At 40.7% G+C, this 12087-nt stretch overlaps 1 long non-coding RNA gene across 2 annotated transcripts; it reads right to left on the reverse strand.

The window, feature by feature from the left end:
• Window positions 1–2936: 2936 nt before the first annotated feature.
• LOC108507176 lies at window positions 2937–10166 on the reverse strand. Of its 2 annotated transcripts, none has more exons than XR_001878019.1 (3): window positions 10138–10166; window positions 9888–9986; window positions 2937–3027 (listed from the first exon to the last, which is right to left on the reverse strand). It is a non-coding gene; the product is annotated as an uncharacterized LOC108507176 (long non-coding RNA). The 2 variants fall into 2 exon arrangements; XR_001878020.1 differs by having other exon boundaries at window positions 9888–9990; window positions 10138–10160.
• Window positions 10167–12087: the final 1921 nt, after the last annotated feature.

The raw sequence follows: 12087 nt of genomic DNA on the forward strand, positions 1-12087 counted from the left end.
TGCTGGAAACAATGATCTTCTAGATTTGTCTAGATTTAGACAAGGCTGTCTCCTGTTAAGGTATGGGCTACATGGTCACTCCAGACTGTTATCTACTGTAATGCAAAAGGTACATCACTCCTTCCTTCCTTGAACAGTCAGCTGAAAGCATCAGCATCTACACCTAAGGCAGCACTGGTAGCAGGGGCAGCAGGAGCTCTCACAATTGTAACTATCACAAGACACAATTTCGGAAAAAGACAATTCATTTTAAAGCCTTTTTCCATCCAAATAAAAGTTATTTTTCCCATTTAATTAAATAAAACAAAAATCAGGAGTGATGCAAGAGAAATTCAACTATATTCTGTACTATAACAGCAACTTACCCACCTAGTCAACAGTGTTGTACTAATGTGTAACAGCACAGGATGTTGAAAGGCATGGTCACCTCTAGAGCTTAGAGCTGGGCTGCCAGCAAATGTAGCTGTAAGCCTGCCTTTACACCTTTATTTCACTGAGTGAGTAGCCTAGAAGTTTGTATTATCATATTATCAATACAAAGTTTCCAGTTCACCAATTACTTTCCCCTCCTGCCTAATCAGTACTTCGTACATCTCATACCTAGAGGGATTATGCTTCCCTCTGTAAATGCCTCTGTGGCCTCTCAAGAGGCACTGCAGAAACTTGTCACAGAGGGCAATCAGTGCTGGTTCCTCCTTCCTGCTGCCAGCTTAGCACACTTAGCTCCTGACATCCGATACGATTGATCGGCTTGTTCTTTAAAAGACCCCGATCTCAGGTTATTGGTCCACACACAGGGCATTCCACGGGACCTTTCAAAACCAGGAGCCAGATTACAAATACAGATGCACAGGATGAACCTCGTGAGGCTGCAAACCACTTGCTCGTACCACGTCAGGGGGTTGGTGTACGGGCAGCCTTTCTGCAGAGCACATGGCCACCCTCCAGCTATGGTGACAGCCTCACAGGCCGTTCTCCACACAGGCCAGGCTGACCCGGCAGGACCTGTGAGAGGTTGTTGCCTGATGCCATGAAATACTATTTTCAAATTACAGCAGCAGCCACTCATGCTATGGGTAACTATAAAATTTCCACTTAATGCATGTTAATTGGATTATTATTTTAAAGTCATGCTCACTGCCCCCACATTAATAACAAATGAGCTCTCTCTAATTGTTATTAGAGTAACTCCCATACAAATTAATGATTAGGCCATTAAGACTACACAGCTGAATTGCCATTAATTCTCATATCAGCTAATAAAGTGACAATAAAAAAAAAGGAAATTTCTTTAAGCATTACTGAATTCCATCACTCGTACCAAAGGCATACAAGAAAGGTCTGTTAAGCGCTTTTTACTTTTATTAAATGTTAAGCTGAAATTATTCATCATAATCTGGAAAGAATTGACTACGAAAAGCTGCATGTGTAAGTTTCATTATTTGTAGGTAGTGCTGAAGCGCAATCTTTTAACCAGTGCTCATAGGGTAGAGTGTAACACAGTTATCAGAATAACTCTGTTCTAGAAATAGTTCTTCTATGTGCAACAGCACCAAATAATAGCTGTCACATAAAAATCACCACAGGATTTTCTACATGTCTAGGACTTTTAAATCAACACAAACTACATTTTTCAAAGGGATGTTACCTAATCACTGTTTATAATATGTTGAGACTATTCCACTGCACATTTACAAGTTGAGTTTCTAAAATTGCACAAATGCATTATAAAAAAGGTAGAAAATTTCTTCCTTGCTAAGGCACCACACACGCCTTTCTGGCACATTTAACAATCATTTACACATTCTGTAGTCATTCAATAATTCAAAAAACCCAAACAGCTCACAGGCTGTATATCTGGCCTTTTTGCTCCTCATACCTGCTTTGGACTGAGCTTTCCTACACTCCTAATCATAGACATTTGAAAATGTAATGCACTTACAGATATGGCAGACCTTGCCTTCCACTGCCTTCAACCCATTTCTTTCTAACCTCAGTTTTAGATTGTAATTTTTGTATTCTGAATGTAGTTGCTAACGTTACCAAACACACCCTATTATCTTTACATTTCTACATTATGAAAATTAGAATTTGCCAGAAATATGCAAGTTGCACTGCAGAAACCCATATCCATTAGTTTTCCAGGCAGAATACCCATGAACTAGAACATATAAAAGATGCATAGCTCTGGGTACGATTACGATGCGCTTTGGTGCGGAAGGAGTAAAGATCTCCCTGGCATTAACTCAAATGATCATATTGCTTGCAGTAGCATAACTACATCATTTGATATTAATACCCTTAATGCTGGTATTAAAATCACCCAACTGATGTGATTGGAAGCGTTCAGTACCTCCTTCAAGAATGATAAGTAGCAGTGGTCAACATTTCCTACTGATTTTCAAAAAGATATGTTTCTATGTGGATTATCCAGTAGGGCAATTTCAGTTTAGCACACTATACAAATGCATGCAAAACCACAGCCAAATGAGTAAATCAGTGAGCTATATGCACGGTTTATTAGATCTAGCATACTCACCAGCTTGCAAGAGCAAGAATTAAACATGCAGACCAGCTCCTTATCTAGTCACCACATCAGCAGAATAATAGACGTGCTTTATGGAGTCCATACAGGTACAAAAAAATAGCAGAAAAATCCCTCTCCCAATAATAAGCATAACTATATAAATGTCATATTTGTGTGACACACTGGAATACATCCAAACCACGCAGTGGCAACTGTGGTTTAGTCCGTTTACTCACATGTTTAATAAAGGCACTTCAGAAGACTGTCCAACTTACCTTTAGCCCTCAAGTAGTTTAGATGAGTGCTATTCGTTTAGTAGCACTTAGGTTTAGTTCTAATCGCTACTTTAAAATTTTATTTCTTCCCTTTCTGGAGGGCATTGGCTGAAATAGCCTGTGAGCACCTTACCCTTTTAGCCACAACGACAGCAGTGTCTTCTGCTATTCCTCGTGATCCGAGCAAGGCAAGCTTGGGAGCTCTGGTCCAACTACGATTCAAACCTGCAATTAAGTCAAAACAGCACCTCTTTACCACTGGAAAGAAGCAACAGTCACGTTTACATTAAATGTATCACATTGATATCGTAAAACATTTTACTGCTTTCCAATGCACTATACTGGAAGAGCTGATAAGCATCAACACTGTATTTGGAAAGTGCCAGACAGTACAGAGCTTCAGCCACAGCTCATGGTTACACTACCTTCGATAAAGATGCTCAGGTTACAGTAAATACCATCTACTCAGCCACCTCCCATCCCCTAGACAGGAGAACACTGCAATCTGCCCCAGCACAAGCCAAACCACACCACGGACTGCAGAACTCCCTCCAAATACAGGAAAAGGCCGCTCCTCACCTCGGCCCTGCCCGCTCCCACAGGGATAACTTAGCAGGGGCCTCGATGCAGCTGCTACTCCTCTAGCCCACCACCAGAGGTAAGTCTGCAATAGCTACAGAAGAGTTTCCCGCCTCACACCTGCGGCCAGTGTGGGGACACGGGCCCCTCAGGGCGCAGCAGCCACACAGCTCCCCCGGGACAACAGCGCTGTGGTGCGACCCGGGGCAGGAAAGCCCCAACCCCGGAGGGACTGGACAGCAAGGCCCAGAAGAGCCCCGTAGGGCACAAGCCTTGGAGCCCTTTGCCCCAGGGAGTGGGAAGGTGGGGAGGCTCCTCCCGGCCGGACAGACGGACAGACGGACAGACGGACGAACACGCGGCCCGAGGGCCCTCACGGCGCGCGCGAGCGGCGGTTGCGCACGCGGCCCCTCACGGCCCGGCCCCGCCCCACGGAGGGTTTTATGGGAGAAAACCAAGGCAGGAGTCTTGGAATGCCATGGTTTTAAAAACAGTTGCCTCAATTAAGGAACATGGCTTTTACTGTGCTGACATATGGTATGATGATTTTAAGCTGAGACAGAAACTATCAGGGATAGGAACCGGACTTCATATGCCTCACTTCTGAATCACTTGTGTTCAGGCTGCAATTCTGCTGGAGTATTTCAGCTTCCCTGTAGTAAGTTCCATGTAATGCAAACCAATTTTGTTTAACTTTTCTTAGTAGGAACCTTACATGCTTGGAAAGGACATGTCTAAGACCTTGTTTTAATCATTTACATGTGAAAGTTCAAGGAAAAATACTTTAAAGTAGTGATTTTCCATAATTGATTCATGGGAGGAGATCTTAATACAGCATTCTAATTTGGAAAAACTTGTCTTAAGGGCCAGGAAAATTGTTGGTGTCTGGCAGTTATCAATAATCAAGGCAAATTTGTACTTGAACTGTCAAAATCATATCAGCTTCACAGTCAAATGGTTATCTGTGGCAAGAAAAGGCAAACTGCTGCTGAAGCAGCTTTTTTTTTTTCACTTTCTCTGGGCTTTGGCTTTTATTTACAGAAATCTTGGCCAACTTTTAAGCCTTTCAATAGAGATTGGTTGGAATTTGGGATGTGTTCAGTGCTCTCAAATTGAATACAGTAAAACTCCTTACATATATTTTTCCCTTAACTGCTCATTAAACATTGGGTGTTTGCGCTCAGTGTAAATAAGATGTGATCTGGCTGGCACCTCTGTACACAAATATAGTATAAGTATTAGCAAACTATTTTTCTTGACCAGAAATAAAAATTAAAAATAAATTTTAAAAATATGCAAGAAGCTGACATCTTAAGGAATGGTAAAATTGAAAAACAGGGAGATGGAATTTTTCTGAACTTCAGAGTAGAACATGAAATATTAGCTGCATTTAATCTGAGAACTGAATTAAAGCCTGGTCTTCTCTTGCATTAAATCAGTCTTAGTTGCTGCACTCCTCCTGGAATTTTTCAAAGATTAGAATTTCCAAGTTGTCTTAAATGGTATTCCTTGCATGCCTTTGTAACACTGGTGAGAAAAGGAGATGATGCTTGGAAAAGGAGTGTTCCAGAAGTTCATTTACAGCAGCGGTAACTAAGCCTTTGCCAGGACCAGAGCAAATGAATTCTGTTAAACTGGCTTGTAGTATTCTGTATTATAAAATTCATACCTTTATTCTAAGTGTACGAGCAAATGTCTTGTCCAAGACAGATGTTCCTGTAAAGTGAGCTTTTCTGAGAAACAAGGGAAAGCATGTTTGGGGAGTAAAAGGTCAGATGTAAAGGGTTTTGAATGCCAGGAATGGGATATTGATTTTTTTCTTATCTATGTAAAATCATTCCTAATGTGTTCTCTCCAACCACTGACAAGGCTTATTCTAATCACTGTCTGAAGAAAATGAATAACAGGCAATGAAAAATCTGCAATATGGAAAAAAGATTCTTCCTTTAGGAAAGAAAAGGTTTTGATTATGATTCAAGGTGTTTTTACTGACTGACTGTTCAAGGTGTAGTTTCTAATTACTTTAATTATCTCATCAGTATTATAATGCTGGAACTATTTCAATCATGTGTATAACTGATAAAATTAATTTCCAAGAATCATTATTAAGCTTATATCCAGTAATATAAAGCTATAGTTCTTTTGTAGCTATTTTATGTAGTAATTTTTTTACCTTACACTTCATTGGCTCCATATGAAACACTGACAACACAAGCTTATCAGATGATGAAATCTATTTGGGCTTTTTTTAAAAAACTGTGTGCTTTATGGCCTTTTAAGGTCTTAATTTTCCCATTCTCATTTCACTACCATAGTGCCACCATTCACCTAGTGGCTCCTGACCCAAACAAGCACTGTTTGTTCTTTGGCTCTGCAGCTATTTGACTTAATTATGAAAAAAAAAAAAAAGCTACAGACAGGATTGATGTTTTATATAATTGAGAGTATTGCATTCATATTGAAGATTCTGCAGCAGAACTTAGACCATTTATGTGGGCAATTAAAGGATTCATTATGAACACTGACACTTCCACGAAAAGCAGCCAGTTTGACAGAACAGAATCACAGAATATGCAGAGTTGGAAGGGACCCACAGGGATCATCAGGTCCAACTCCCGACCCTGCACAGGCCCATCCCCAGGAGTCACCCCCTGTGCCTGAGAGGATCAGCCAACCCCTCCTGGAGCTCTGGCAGCCTTGGGGCTGTGCCCACTGCCCTGGGGAGCCCAGTCAGTGCCCAACCACCCTCTGGGGGAAGAAATTTCCCTGAGATCCAACCTGAGCCTGCCCTGCCACAACTTCAGGCCATTCCCTGGGTCCTGTCACTGGTCACCACAGAGCAGAGCTCAGGGCCTGCCCCTCCTCAGGCCTGGGCTGCAAGAGTAATTATTGGGCTTTTGCTAAATGTGGATAGATCTCAAGTACTCTGAGGAGGAAAAACATGAATCCTTGTTTTAATGGAATCCATTGTGTGCCTGGAAGCTGTCAGAATCCTGATGAATTACGTTTGCAAGAAGAGTAAGTGATTCCCTGCCAGTGCATTACAGAATGTTATATTGATTTTACTGCTGGCATATAGAATCTATACAGCTTCTCAGTGGGTATGGAAATCTACATTGCAAATGAAGTTTTAGTAACTGCTATGCAGCTATTACAAGTGAATTAGAAAGATTTTAATTCTCAACTAACTCCTGCTTTCTCCATGACTAGGTTCATGCTGTCTAGTACTCCAAAACACCAATTAATGTTTTTCCTTTATTACTGTTGGTGCATATTCATTATAAATTTGCCAAATATTTCTTAAAATTATTTTTTATGAATACCTGTGGCTTTGGGAAGGAAAGAAATCTGAAATTACTAGATAAAGCAAAAGCACATAGTTAAATATCCACCCTAAGATGGTGTTTTCTAATGACCATAAAACTTGAACAAACAACGCTTCTCTACATTTTTGTGACCGTGTTGGCATATCTGTGGCTTTTTGAAACAATCAGATACAGCCTTACTGCTAATTATTGATTTCACAGAACAAAAATGGTCCTTTAACAGAGAGGGATAACTTCATTTTTTGTTTTTAAAGAGAAGAGGGTTTGTTTTGTTTATTTGTAGAGACCCTTTCAACTGTAGGGAAAACGTTTTGCTTTAATAAATACTGATAGGACCACTAAGAGGACCAGTTAGTAGTGGGACTAGGTTTTTATGGTAGGGAAAAAACTTGTGTTCACCCCTAGCTAAAACCAAACCGATTTTTTGCAGACATTGGTTCCCTTTTGTGCTCTGTTGCAGACTTTCTTTGTCATTAGGAGCATCTTCTCAGCTCTGTGTGATTCCTTGGTGCATTACAGGAAGATATTGTTCTGCAGCACTTTCTGAGAGTAATGTGGGGTTTGTTCTTTCAAATTTCAGCTGGGCTAAAATGAAGTTCTGCTGCAGCACCAGCCCTCCTTTTCCAGGAGCACCGTGCAACAAGCTTCATAGTGTTAAAAACAGAAATGGAAAAAAATGGACAGAAAAAATATACAAGTGATTGATGGAACATAAATGGGTATTGGGTCTGTTAGACATCCCTCCACTGCAAGAGCTGCAGAATCTTGCTGCTGACATAGACCAGGAGGGTTTTCATCTGAGTCACCTCAGTATGTGATATGAATGATAAACAAATGAATAATCATAAACAGTTTAGATGAACCAACTTGAGGATGCCAATAAGACCCAAGGACCACTTCTTCCTAACGTTTGCAGAGTAGAACCTTGTGTGCCTTTGTAAGTGCACATTTTTCTATACCTATTTTAATACTAGATAAGCTTTATTCCAGTGAATACAACTACTATGCTTCATAGTGTGCATGCTATGAAGAGTGATGCCAGAGGATTACTTTTTTTAAGTTAATGTCAAATCCATTACCTGCCAGTTTCTCTTCCTACTTTGTCACTCTTTTATAACAGAGGTCCTCTAATTGTGTGTTTTTATAGACTGAATCTTTAAGTCAATAAATGTTTTTATTGACTTGTAGGAAGCTCAATATTTGGATAACATTAAAGTGGCTGGCTTATGAGAGAGCTCTGAGAAGTGACTGAGCCCTATAAAATGGGTAGATAAATGTTTGCAAGCTCTGAAGTGCTGACAGAAAAATATGGCATAGTCTGCTATGTCTTGATTCTCCTTTTGCCCCTGGTGTAAGACATCTCTCTACCCTGCTTTTTTATCAAACAGATAAGAATTTTCAATTCAGTGTTTTTCTGTCATTAACTCTTCTGGAGTGAGCTTAAGTGGGACACTTTCTGGTAGTTTGAGCATTAAGTTGAAAAGATATTAATCTGGGTTACTTTGGGAACCAGTAGCTGCAACATAAACCTTCTCAAATAAGGCTGTTTTCTGGAGACAGCAGTGATTCAGGATTTAAGCTCAGGGCACACTAATGAAGCAACTGCTTCATAGAATCATAGAATAGAATCATAGAATCAGACGGGTTGGAAAGGACCTCTGAGATCATCAAGTCCAACCCTTGATCCTCTACCACCACAGTTGCTAGACCATGGCACTAAGTGCCACGTCCAGCCTCATCTTAAAAACCTCCAGGGACAGAGAATCCACCCCTTCCCTGGGCAGCCCATTCCAATGGCTGAGCACCCTCTCTGGAAAGAATTTCTTCCTAATATCCAACCTAAACCTCCCCTGGCGCAGCTTAAGGCCGAGCCCTCTTGTCCTACTGCTGATTGCCTGGGAGAAGAGACCAACCCCCACCTGGCTCCCCCCTCCTCTCAGGGAGTTGCAGAGAGTGAGGAGGTCTCCCCTGAGCCTCCTCTTCTCCAGGCTGAACAGCCCCAGCTCCCTCAGCCTCTCCTCATAGGATTTGTGTTCAAGTCCCTTCCCCAGCCTCGTTGCTCTTCTCTGGACCTGCTCCAGGACCTCAACATCTTTCCTTAGCTGAGGGCCCAGAACTGGACACAGCACTCCAGGTGAGGCCTCACCAGGCTGAGTACAGGGGCAGAATCACTTCCCTGCACCTGTTGGCCACACTGTTCCTGATCCAGGCCAGGATGCCATTGGCCTTCTTGGTCACCTGGGCACGTGGGACAGCAGTGAAAATATTTTTGATTCCTTTGCTTTCTGCAGAACATGGTATTTCCAGAAAGCACAGGAAACTAAACTAGAATTTCTAGTGTTATGTTAAGGAACTTTCCAGCTTAAATGTATGAAGATAACTGACTGGTTAAGAAACAGCTTAGAAAAATATAGAGCAGATTTGGAAAATACAATCTTTTTTTTTTTCCCCTATCTTGGCTGCTTTGGTACAGGACAGTGGCATGGTCAAAAATACCCTGTTAAATATTTGGACCTGGAAGCCATGAAGGAGAAATGCTACTTTATGCTTTTTTTCAGGATAATGTTTGGAGAATTAGTTATTGTTTCTGTAGCTTTTTTAAACTGGGGTTCTGGCCTATCTACCAAGATAGCTTTTGCACTGGAGACACTGAGCTGGCTTGCAACTTATAAATTTTCCTGGTACATAATAGATCAGGTATTTTCTTCGACTTTCTGTTAATCCCCAATGCATCCTGAGTCTGGGCCTCTGTCATTTGGTAAAGTATTGATAAGCCAAATTCAGCAGTTACTGCTTAAATATCAAAGTTCAGCTAATCTGAAAATCCTGTGCAGCATTCTGAATATTCTTAATGAGGATATTTTTTCCTCATGTGATTTACTCTGCTGATAAAATAGTGCTATTTATGAGCAATGAGCTGTGATTTGAATTCTGTGCCAGGGCCCTTTTTTGCTAAATCTCTGGAATTAAATAGCTGAAGAAAACAATTTAGGTTCTAGATCTTATTTTTTAAAAATATTGAGCTACCTGATTCCCACTGATATCAGCTGGGGCTAAAGGCCTGCAATTACAATATTTTTCTAACCGTTTTTCTAATTAGTTATTTCATGGGAGTTTTAACGTAGTGTGCACCTTTGGATGCCATCAAGATGTGAAAGATTTCCTGCCTGGCTGCTTTACCTTTGCACTCCTGAGTTGGTAAAAATGGAGAATGGAGACTTGTCAGCTAGAAAGATGTGCCCGAGGTCTGCTCCCAACAGCAAGTCTTCTGTTTGCAGGCTGGCTTGTTAGGGAAGGAAGATCTTTAGATGTTACAGGGTGAGGCAGATGTTGATGGTTCTTGCAGAATCAATGCTCAAATAAGGAAGATAGTAATGGAATTCTCCCAGTTCCCAAAGAATAAACTTAGACTAGAAGTCAGGAATCTTACCTACATGAAGGCTTCTCTTCCCATTAACCAACAAACTAATTGCCTGAGTCTAAGCAGAGAATGTTGCTTTTCAGGTAGCTGCTGTGGTGTCACAGACAAGGAAAAGGATAACTTAGAGCAGAGCTTGAAAAGAGAACTGCCATGTAACAAGTCACTGTACCAAGAGTGGTTACACTCTGTGCTTGAAATAAGGATTTAATTTAAACTTAATGAGTTTGCTGCCTACTGGTTAGAACTAAATTGATTAGAAGTATGTTTTGTTTTAACAACTGTGCTGCAGGAGAAGCGTTTATTACATAGCTGTTGAAGGGACTGTTTTCTTGATCATTTGATATGTCATGTCCAGTAATAAAAATGGATGTAAAGCAATGCAGAATCCATCCTACTTAGGGCTCATAATTAAATGCTTTCAAAAAATGTTTATCAGAAGTCTCCACTGTGGCTTGTAGCTAATTTGATCAAATGGTAAGATCTTTCTCATCTCACCTGTGTCTGCAGCAGATAAAATTGTGGGAGGGATATGTTGCTTAATTAACCCTGCAATTCTTACATTTGGGTTAATTAGCATCTAAATTAAGGTTTCTTTTGTATCTTATGCTTGGTGCTGTAGTTTATTCTACACAATTTATTCATCTACTGCTAAGATATTTCTGCTTGCTTAAATGCTTTGATTGTTTTCATATGAAATTATAAAATTTTTCCTCTGCCGTGTATGCGGCTCCTTGGGAAGCAGTTCCGTGACACATCACCTGCTCACCAGGATAACTGAGTGTTCAGAGACTTAACAAGATCCTGATTGCCCTTGATATGGACCTGAACAAACCTGGAATCCTGATTTGGTCACCATAAAGGTTATGGGTGATTGAAGCCCACCTGCAGTGGTGGTTGGCAGGATTTAAATGTGCCCAAATGTTTTCTTAATTTGGATGCCTTGGTCTGGATACGTTCAGCCATTCCAACCTGTCTCTGCTTATTCATGAGGCATCACTTTATTTATGAAATGAAAAACATTTGACTGGAAAATGGCTGAATTCTTCAGAAACATCTATATTCATAATAAAGATGAGAAAAAATGAAGACATTAAAAAGTTGTTTCAGCTTTCTCATCATATTAGAGTAGGAAAGCTCCAGATTTCAGTTTCTGACACTGAGACCATCACAGAGAGATCCAGCCTGTGACCTTCTTCACTCATGTACTCAGAGGTTCCCGTCACCCCTGTGATGGATGGCTTAGGGATGTCCAAGTTAAAAGGGTTACACAAAAATCAGAGTGAAGAATAGAACTGTGTTATGTTGTTTGAATTTTCAGGAAGAATCCTTACTCAAAAGGACAACAACAGTTTGCAAGCCCCTGCAGTGAGAATGTAGGGCCCAAGCACCTTCGACTCCATTGCTGTTAGTTGGATGGCTGCAAAGAATTCACTTGTTCATTGAAGCACAGAAAGTCACTGGCTGATGTAAAGCCAGTCTGGATAAACTGCTTTATTTGAAGAATTGATGTAAATCAAATGCTTGTTGCAACTCTGAGGAGTCCCTTTAAATATGGCTGGCCCACATAACTTGCAGTCTCTAGCTCTTCTTAAGTAGACACTGTAAAGAGTAGGAATTAAAACATTAAGAATGAGCTGAGAAATGTGGGGTTTAATCTTTTCTCATTCCAAAACAACCTGTCAATGTCAGGCCCAACTTAACTGTGATGAACAATTTCCCTGTAAAGGAAAAACCTTTATCACAGAAGCTCCTTAAAACAGCTTATGAATTATTTCACAAGAAAAATAGCTGTTTTCAGAGAATGCTTCATAAACAGGAAGGCCAAATCTGTGTTCTGGATTTCCAGCAATGAGAAGGCACAGCAGTGGTTTTATGAGTTACAGGATTTCATGCACAGAGGTCCATGACTAGAAGCCTCTACAGTCAGCTCTTAGGAGCTTACCATGGTGATGTATAGTC

Source organism: Lepidothrix coronata, unplaced genomic scaffold (assembly GCF_001604755.1).
Source record: "Lepidothrix coronata isolate B3197 unplaced genomic scaffold, Lepidothrix_coronata-1.0 Scaffold243, whole genome shotgun sequence".
Taxonomy (NCBI): Eukaryota; Metazoa; Chordata; class Aves; order Passeriformes; family Pipridae; genus Lepidothrix; species Lepidothrix coronata.